General features: G+C 40.7%; 1 long non-coding RNA gene across 1 annotated transcript; it reads right to left on the bottom strand.

Annotated features, from left to right (window-relative positions):
* Positions 1–7,177: 7,177 nt before the first annotated feature.
* On the bottom strand, positions 7,178–9,470 carry LOC148029915 (uncharacterized). Its single transcript, XR_015692254.1, has 2 exons — positions 7,764–9,470; positions 7,178–7,646 (listed from the first exon to the last, which is right to left on the bottom strand). It is a non-coding gene; the product is annotated as an uncharacterized LOC148029915 (long non-coding RNA).
* Positions 9,471–10,076: the final 606 nt, after the last annotated feature.

Genomic DNA, 10,076 nt, shown 5'->3' with positions numbered 1-10,076 from the left:
CATTCAAAATAGAGTAATCACAGAGTATCTACTCCTACATACAAGTATCAAGCTCCAAGTCACAGAGAGGTGGAAAAAGTTCTCTCTAGGTCACTGGGTTGTGCACCTCTTTGTTGAGATGGAAATCTCAATATGTGTAGATATTGATGACGGACAACTTGGCTAGATGGATCCTCATGTCTACACTTAGCACATCAGTGGTCAATATTATCTACATATAGCCACTAGCATAGAAGTTCCGCGTGATGAACTTACTTATTGGAAAAAACCTTTATGAGTTTGTTTCAAGTGAAGAAAAGGAGCTAGAGTTGGGGAACCTTGTGACTATGGATAAATTAAAAGCTAGAAAGAATGGAATGCAAAGAGCAAAAAGGTGATGTATTGGCTATCTATAGTCATTGATAATACTATGCTAGCATATATCAAGAATGCAAAAACTTCACGTGCAGCTTGGACATTTTTGGAGAATATTTTTCACTAAATATAAAGGCACAAAAGATTCAACTCAAGCAAGAGTTGAATACTTTGAAGAAAGGAAAAATGCCTATTAATAGTATGTTTTGAATATGTGGAGCATTGCAGATGCTTTAACAGCATTTGATGCAATGTCTGATGATGATGATTTGATTTCATCTACTTTAGGTGGCCTTAATAATGAGAAGGCTAGGAAATCATTTTTCATTTCTATATATGTATGGAAGCCATTTTCAGATTTTGATGAGTTGGTCTCTCTCATGATTACCAAAGATATCAATATGTAGGGTGACTCATTTGAAAGAAATGGTGATCAAATTCAAGCATTTTGCTCAAGTTCAAGAATGAGATAGGGCAGATCCTCTTCCTCTAAAGGTTATAGTATGGACATGCTAGTGACAACCAGCAAAACAGGTTAAATAAGCAACTCAATGAAATGTAGATTTCAAAAGATCTTAGAAACTTTAGAGACACGGAGAGCTAATTTGGAGAAAGCGGCAGATGGTAGAATAGAGGTTCTAGAAGCTCTAGTATTGTTTATCATTACTGTGGCAAAAGAGATCATACTATAGCTCATTATTATGCTAATAATGATGATATCGACAACGCTAAATTGCAGCAAGGTAACTATACATCATCTTCAAGACAGAATGAAGAAAAAAATGAGAATTTCTTTGTTATGTAATATATGATGAATATTTTTACATGAAAAAGGGACACTTTATGGCATATAGTATGCTGATTCAAGCGCATCTAATCATATGACTAGTTATGCTAAATGATTTGGAGAGTGTAATATTTACAAAATCCAAGTTATATACAAACATGTGATTATTTCTGCCACCCAATTTCACACATTGGAAAGGTTTACTTATCCTTGCATGATGGCGAGACAAAGAGTCTGTCAAATGTATTACATGTGCCATCAATCACAAAGAATTAAGTATTTATTGGCCAGATGATAGAGCAAGGATTGCAGATTTGATTTAATGCAAAAGGTTGTTTTGTAGAAGACTTTAATGATAAGTGAAGGTATGTTCACTTTAAACATATATTAGTGAAGTTGGAAATTTTTTAGAAGTTTATGACTCATGGTCAAAACTTTCTTTTTGCTATAACTCTCACATCATTGCTCCAAATTTATAGTTCAATACCTCAATAGATTCCATTTTTCATAAGGTTTCCAATTACATGTTACATGATAGCTTTGGATGGAAAACTTAAATATGTATTTTTGGAGTCCCAATATTCTAAATAATAAAGAATGGGACTTGAAATATTTCCAAATTCACTAAAATTGTATTTTTAGATGTTGGAATTCGTGACTTGCTGCTATGTATGCCCAAGGAAAAGGAGTGGTTGTAGACATTGAAGTATAGGATAAATGTATTGGATATGTAAATCTGTAAAGGTTGAAATTAATGCAGTCCAAAGGATTGGTTATAGGGTTGCGTGCCTTTAGTCTTGTAGAATTTCATAAAGTGTGTGAAGCATGTGAGTTTGGTGAGCAAGACAACCTTTGTCCCATGACAAAGATGTGAGTAGAAATATACTTGATATTGTACATACAAATGTTCAGGGACCAATATATAGTATATCTCTTGGTGGTAGCAAGTATTTTGTCACGTTTATTAATGATTGTTCAAGGAAGTTGTGGATATATTTCATGAAGGAAAAGAGTGATGTATTTGAGCACTTCAAAACTTTCAAGGCTTCAAATTAACCATTTTACTTCTAGATGTGTCAAGAGCTCCAACCATAGCTCTTGCTTGTCTTTAAGAAAGCCGCCACTAACTGTAGTACTCATTGTTGCCTAAGTAATTAATGTTATTAGATCCAAAAGGAAAGCGAGATTGGGAAAAGAAAATAGAAGAAAGGAACAAAGCTTGATGTTTTGATACCAATTGTAATGAATGAGGCTAAGAGGAGAGGGGAGAGCTAATGTACTTATTGCTTGAGTAACTAACGTTATTAGATTTGAAAGGGAAGATAAATTGGAAAAAGGAAATGGAAGAATTGATGCTTTGATACCAATTGTAATGAATGAGGCTAAGAGGAGAGAGGACAATGAACAAAAGAGAGAGAAAGATAGGGAGAAGAAGAGAGAGAAAAACTAGGAGAGGAGAGAGAAAGATAGGAAAGGAGGGAGAAAAAGGAAGAAAGCCAAGGAAGTTGAAGACGGAGATGACGAGTACATTCTCAATCATAGGTGGATGCCGAAAATTGGATCTCTTACACCTTTTATACACTAGTCAATGTGAGTGGGTATCTAATCCCTAGTTCTCATGCACCTTGCTTGTTACACTTTCCCCTTCTTCTGATTCTCCTTTGTCTTTTCCTTTGGCTCTATGCTTCCTCCCTGCCTTTCTCTACTTCTACTCACCTTATCCATGATTCCCTCTACAAGTACCATGTCCCTTAAATCCCTACCCCACCTCTTTTGTCTACCTTCACACCTCACCCAATATCTCTCTCAATTATCTCCCTTGTCTCCTCCACCTGGCCCTTTGCCACAACCACTCTCACTTGCCTTACTGCTTGTGCTTTGTCATTCGTATACTATTTTTACACACTTTTTCCATACAAAAGGATGGCATATAAAGGGGGCATTTACCAATTGAATAGAAAAGGGTTGTGTTTTATTTTTGAGAAATTCAAACGTAAGGATATTTTTAAAAGATCCATGAATGTATGTGATATAGAGGACTTAGAGACATTGAACCCCCCAAGAGTGTAAGGCCCAAATGGAACAAAGTAGTCTTCTACTCTCTTGAAACCAAAAAAATGATATATTGGGCTAATTGAAAGGGGGTTTTTCTTACTTTCATATGTAGGCTAAATAAGAGTAGAATTGTTCTTAGAAAAGTATAGGGTCATAGTTGAACAATAGATGTATGTAAGATTATCCATATTAAAGTCTTTAGCTTGTTCATAATCAATCAAGTTGTTTATAGTTGTGATTTTATTATATATAAGTCCGTCAAAGCTAAAAGTTAATTCCAAGACAAAGAAGGCATATTTTTCAATATCTTTCGCAGACCAACTTTTAGGACATAATATTGATAGGGAACGAGCCATACTCCTTAATCGATAAAATAAGATTAGTCTAAGATCACATTTACCACTTGATGGGGAGCCTATTCCTAAAGAGTGATTCCATTTCGGCTTTGCAATGCTCCACCCACCTTTAGTTAGTGGTGATGGCCAATTTCTCCCTCCCCCTCCCCCTCCCCCTCCCCAACTACTCGTTGCCCTCTCTCTTTCTCCTTTATTTTTCTTCTTTTTCTCTCTCTTTCTCTCTCTCCTCATCCCTCACCCTCCCTACATACCCACCCCCTCACTCTCTCCCCCCTCCTCGATCTTCTCTTGTTACCCATCCCTCTCCTTCTCACTTTTCTCCTCCCTCCTTCCTCCCCTTCTTCTTTGTCTTCTCCTTTTCTTATGTGCTCTCTCCCTACCTTTCTCTACTTCTATTGACCTCACCCACAATTATCTCTACTAGCACCATGTTCCTTCACTCCCTACCCCACCTCTTTCATCCACCTTCACACCTCACATACTACCTCCCTCAATCATCTCCCTTGTCTCCTCTGCCGAGCCCTCTACTACAATCATTTCCACCTACCTTAATTCTTGAGATCCTTCATGCTCCCCCCCCCCCTTCCTCACCACCTTCACCTCCTTTGCTTGCCACCTCCCCTCCTTTGCCCTTCTCCTTTTCTATGGACCCCAACTTCTCCCTCGCCACCTCCTACTTCCTCCATCTTTCTTCCTACCTCATTTTCCCACCTCCCTCCCTTCCCCTCCTACCCCCTCCTTCTTCTTTGCCACCTACATCCTTCCCCAACCCAAAACCAAATCCCCTACTCCCAATACACCTTCCCCCACTAGTTGAGCTCCCCCCCTTTGCATAGGCCCCCTTTATCTGCCATACCAACCCGCAACCATAGAGGTTCCCCACATAGCATTCCCTTGTGGCTTGGGTGCTGACATGAGTTGTTAGTCATATGTGGCTTGGCATGGAGCATTTTGTGCATAGCCACAATTGCATTTGTTTGCATGCCAATTTGGATGTAGTCATTTATATGTGTCACCCCTACACCATCATTCACATGTGATGGGACATGTAATGGCTCATGCTTTCACGTTAGTTGTTGTTCAAACACTAATTTCTATTGTTGCTCATCCTTGTGATTTTGTGGCTATTGATTCATGCATGAGATACACGTGTGGCCTTGACCATGCTCTGGACACTCATGTTTTTATATTGTATGATTGATAAGCACCTTTTTTTAAGACATCAATACATGTTTTTTTGTTTTTAGAAGAATCTCTTATAAATAAAATAAAACTAAAAAAGAAACAAAAGAACACAATGAAAGCCCGCACACACATCATATAATTATCTTATCTATTTAAAAATGAAAATACTAAAAATCCAAAAGAAAGCACATTTTAAATGACTATTTTTACAAATGTGCAAGCATATCAGATAGGTTCAAAAGAACATATTCTAAAAATACTATTTTTACACATTTTTTCCATACATAAGGGTGCCATACAAAGGGGCCATTTACAAATTGAATAGAAAAAGGGCGTGTTTTATTTTTGAGAAATTTAGATATAAGGGTATTTTTAAATAATCCTTGAATGTATGTGATATAGAGGGCTTATAGACAATGAAACCCCCAAGAGTGTAAGGCCAAAATGAAACAAAGTAGTCTACTATTATCTTGAAAAGAAAAAACTTGGATATTCTTAATCTCATGTAGGCTAAAACAAGAGAACACAAGACAAATAAGAGTAGAAGTACTGTTCTTAGAGAAGGGTAAGATCATACTTGAACAATACACGTATATAAGATTATCCATAAAGTCTTTGGTGTGTGAAAATCAATCAAGTTGTTGTTCATAGTTTTGATTTTGTTGTACATAAATTTGTCAAAATTGGAAGTTGATTCTAAGACAAAGGAGGACCATTTTCTTATTTCTTTCATGGACCAACTGTTAGATATACTAGCAAGGAATGAGATATACTCCTTATTGGATGGACTTACTAGTTAGAAGGAAGTGCGGATTGCAAAACAAGATATCTAAGATGAATTTTACCACTTGATGGGCAGGCTATGCCTATAGAGTGATTCCATTTGGTCTCTTGGATACTCCATTCACCTTTTAGTGAGTGATGATGTCCACTTTCTCCCTCCCCCTCCACATTCCCAACTATTTGTTTCCCTCTGTCTTTCTCCTTTCTTTTCTTCTTCTTCTCTCTCTTTCTCTCTCCTCATCCCTCACTCTCCTTGCATACACACCCTCTCCACTATTTTAAAATTCCATTTATTATTTTTATTTTTTGAAAATCATTTTGTTTGTAATTGAATGAGATAATTATATGATGTGAGTAGGCTTTGATTGTCTTCTTTTTTTTCTTTTTCAATTTTATTTTATCTGTAAGAGACTTTTTTAAATGAAAAAGTATGTGTGTATTGATGACTAAAACCAACACGTTTATCAATCACACAATGTATGAACATGACTATTTGTAGCATGGCCAAGGCCACACGTGCCTCATGTATGAATCAATAGCCATAAAATCAGAAGGACAAGAAATAGGTGAAATTAGTGCTTAAATTTTAGCTAACATGCAAGCATGAATCATTACATGACCCATCACATGAAAACGATGGTGTAGGAATGAAAGAAATAAAATGACCACAATCAAATTGACATAAAACAACCATACTGGTATCTATGCACAAAATCCACCATGCCAAGATGCATAAAAATGACAACTTACTTGAGTGCCCAAAAAACAATGGAAAATGCTATGTGGGAGACTCCCGGGGTTGTGGGTTGGTATGGTAGATAAAGAGGGGCTATGAAGGGGAGGTGGTAGGGAAACATGGGTTGGTGGGAGAAGGTAGGATAGGAGCAAGGGATTTGGTTTTAGATGGGAGGAGATCAAGGGATGAGGTGGCTGGCAAAGGAGAAGGGCATGAGAGGGGAGGTGGGAGAAGGAGGGGACAGGCAATATGGAGGAAGATGGAAGCGGTGAGGGAGAAATGGGGGTCCATATAGACGGAGAAGGCTAGAGAATGGGAGGTAATCCAAGGAGGTGGCATGCAGGGGAGGTAGAGACAATGATGGAGGAGTGAAGGGGAAAAACAAAGAAGTACATGGGGCAAGGTGAGTGGGAGTGGTTGTGGAGGAGGGCTTGGCTAGGGAGACAAGGGAGAGAGTCAAGAGAGGCAGCAAGTGAGGTTTGAAGATAGACATAAGAGGTGGTGCAGGGAGTGAAGGAAGGTGGTACCAGTGGAGGGGAGTGTGGGTATGGTGAGGAGAGGTAGATGAAGGTAGGGATGGAGCATAGAGGCAAAGAATTAGAAGAAGGAGAAGGAGAAGACAAGGGAAGAAGAAAAGCGAGAAGGAGAGAGGTGAGTGACAAGAGGGGATGAAGGAGGAGAGATAGACTAAGGGGATAGTTATGCAAGGAGGATGAGGAATGAGGAGAGAAAAAGAGAGAGAAGAACAAGAAAAGGAAAGGGGAAAGAGGGAGGGGAATGAGTAGTTGGGGCTCGGGGAAGTTACTATGTATATATCCTCTACATCACATGCCTTCAAGGCCTATTTCTAAATATCCTTATTTGTGAACTTTTCTTGAATAAAACATAACCCTTTTCTATTCAATCTGTAAATAATCCCTTTATATTACACAAACAATAGACGCTCATCAATGGAATAACGAACGAGGACGATCATCATGAAGCATGGCAATATCAACATCCAAAAGTAATGTTGATCATCATGAAGCATGGCAATATCAACATCCAAAAGTAATGTTGATATAGACGCTCATCAATGGAATAACGAACGAGACAGGTGGAGGACATCTCATAAAATTGGAATTTGAGAGATAAACTACTCCCAATCCACAAATCTACGAACGAGACAGGGTGGAGGACATCTGATAAAATTGGAATTTGAGAGATAAACTACTCCCAAACCACAAATCTCCTAGAGGGCGAAGCTACTGCTTCCTGGAAACTGTGCCTGTGCATTAGATCCACAATAGAGCGGGCACTCATTGATCTCCACAAGGATCGCCTGTCCAGTTCCTTGTCAGAAAGCCCATGGGGTCCTGTGTATGCTGTAAGAAGGCCTTCAAGGAAGCCTCTGCAAGGTGCACAAAATGGCCTGAATGTTATAGGCTTCAAGAAGAGAGAAGCTTTAAGCCGTTCTATGCAGTAAAAACCAAGCATGCCTAACAACCACAGTAATCAAGCAGCGTACCATCATTCTGATCAGTTTCTGCTATGACCACGGTTGTTAAAAGAAACATTGGCAAAGCATAGCATAAAACAAGCCATGCAATCATCTCCCAAGGCACTTTGAAACGCCATGTGTTTTCATGTGCCATTGCTGTTGGTAAGCTAGATTATCCATTAAAATCTTGCATGTTTTCGGAAATGTATGTATTTCTAGTCCTGATCTGCCAAGGACTGTTCCAGAAGTTGCAAAATGAGATGCCTCCTTTAAAAGTGAGGCACTCCAATCAAATGCAGCCACCAGTCTGTACTCGTGTGCAAGCCCAAGCAGTGCAGAGGCCATTCCATACTTCCTAGCCAAATGTTATGGCTTCTTCTCCAATGCAGTTTCAAACATGTAAACTGCCTTTCTGTATGATCTAAGTGTCAAAAGAATATTGCCACTCTGTTGTAGAGCAAATACTGAACTGCTACCCTGAATTGCAATTACACGACTTCAGCCGCCGCTGAATTGCAATTACACAACTTCAGAGCGGCTGTAAGCATTCCAAGTTGCTGATATGCTAAACCTAATGCCTCCCACAAATTGGCATAGTTTGGATAGCCTCTAACAGCATGCTGAAGATTCCTTACTGCATCAGGCCACTCCTTCCGCCTGACCTGCAAATAGCCTAAACGGTGGAAAGCCCAAAATGAACGAGGTGACTTCTGAGTTGCTAATCGTCTTGTCCTCGTCTCCAGCTTTTGCCCTCGCTTGTCTTCCTCGTTGTTGCAGTTATAGGCTTAGGCCTCATAGGGTCAGGAAGCTGTAAGAGAAGGTGATAAGGTGCCTGGGAAAGCCGTTCTGAGGCAGAGAGGCAGGGGCAGGGGCAGAGGAAGAAAAAGATGGCCATGGCCATGCAGATCATCATCTTCATCAAGCCGATCACGTCCCTGCTCCCTTCACACTGCCCCCTCCCTATCGCCCCTGTAGTGATGCCTCAATCTTCCTACACGAGGTCCCTACAATCGACCTCTCGCCCTTGTTGTGCCAACAGACAGAAGACAATGCTAGCAGCGTGACGAAGTAGTCGACAGGCATGACATCTCGAACGATAGCCTGGTGGCCGCCCAGGTCCCTCTTCTGCATCATCTTCTTAGGATCCATGTCGATTTTGTCCACATGCTTCTCGAGGTCAAGCTCAAAAGGGGACGGCAGAGGCTCGCGCTTGTAGAACCGCTGTTGGAGGAAGGGCTCGACCTCGAAGGGGACGACAGGCTGGAGGAAGGGCTCGACCTCGAAGGGGACGACAGGCTGGAGGAAGGGCTCGACCTCGAAGGGGACGTCAGAGGCTCGCGCCTGTAGACCGCTGTGCCCTGTCTGATGTCACAGCGACTGCCTATGGCTGGGCATCCTCCCAATCTTGCCGCTCTTCTTATGCATATGCCTGTTCAAGGAGGGCCAATCCCTGCGCATCAAGCGCACACCCCTGTTGGTCTGCGGTCTGGTAGGGCGCACTGATTGTTGAACGGAGACCGACTGGGCATTCTTGCCTTATGCTAGTGATGGTGGAGGCAGAGGAGCCTCCTAGCGACGAACATAATGGGAGAGATGGAGGGGTAGGTTACCATGGCCGACGGTAAGATACTCTTAGCTACTGACCTGTGCCTGCTCTGATACCATGTTGAACAGTGCGCGAGAGGGAGACAAGGAATGGAGGAAGAGAGAGGAGAAGAGAGACACGAGACACTGAAAGTGGAACCCCAAAAGTGTGTCAACTGAGCACACATGATAGGAATATATAGAGGGGACCTAGGGCGCTATATATAGATAGACTATATATAGCTAAGCACTATATATAGACAGACTATATATAGCTAACACTATTTTCCTAATTTGTGCCACGAAGAGGGGGTGGGTGGAGTTTTTTTGTTTCCACTAACACTAATTGGTGGAGCTAATAGTTGGCTTCTTATGGACGTGGTCATGCAATAGTTGGGTCAAAAGTGTGGTGCTTTTAGGTGCAAAGTGAGACTGAGATGTGAAGATAATGATAGTAGGTGGACTTTTGTACTTCTTTGAAACTAAAGGTACTGTAGTGTTTGGAACATGGTGAATTGTGGTGCTCGTGTTCCTTTTGTCCCAGTGATGTGCAAGAAGTTAGGGTAAAAGAAAGAGGGGGAGAAAACATGAGTTATAAATGCATGTCAATTAGGCTATTACGTTTATACAAACTAGATGCATGAAATTGGGTTACTCTATGTGAGAAACATAGCTTGAACTCTTCTCTTCCTCCATAATGAAAAGAGAGGGATAGTAGCCTACGAGGGTGGGAGTGTTACAAGCCTTCATGGTATT

The sequence above is a fragment of the Lygodium microphyllum genome, chromosome 10, assembly GCF_053477565.2.
Source record: "Lygodium microphyllum isolate KBCC chromosome 10, Lygodium_microphyllum_v1.1.10, whole genome shotgun sequence".
In the NCBI taxonomy this organism is placed as follows: domain Eukaryota; kingdom Viridiplantae; phylum Streptophyta; class Polypodiopsida; order Schizaeales; family Lygodiaceae; genus Lygodium; species Lygodium microphyllum.
The sequence above is the reverse complement of the archived record's forward strand: the minus strand, read 5'-3'. Positions and strand labels throughout refer to the sequence as shown.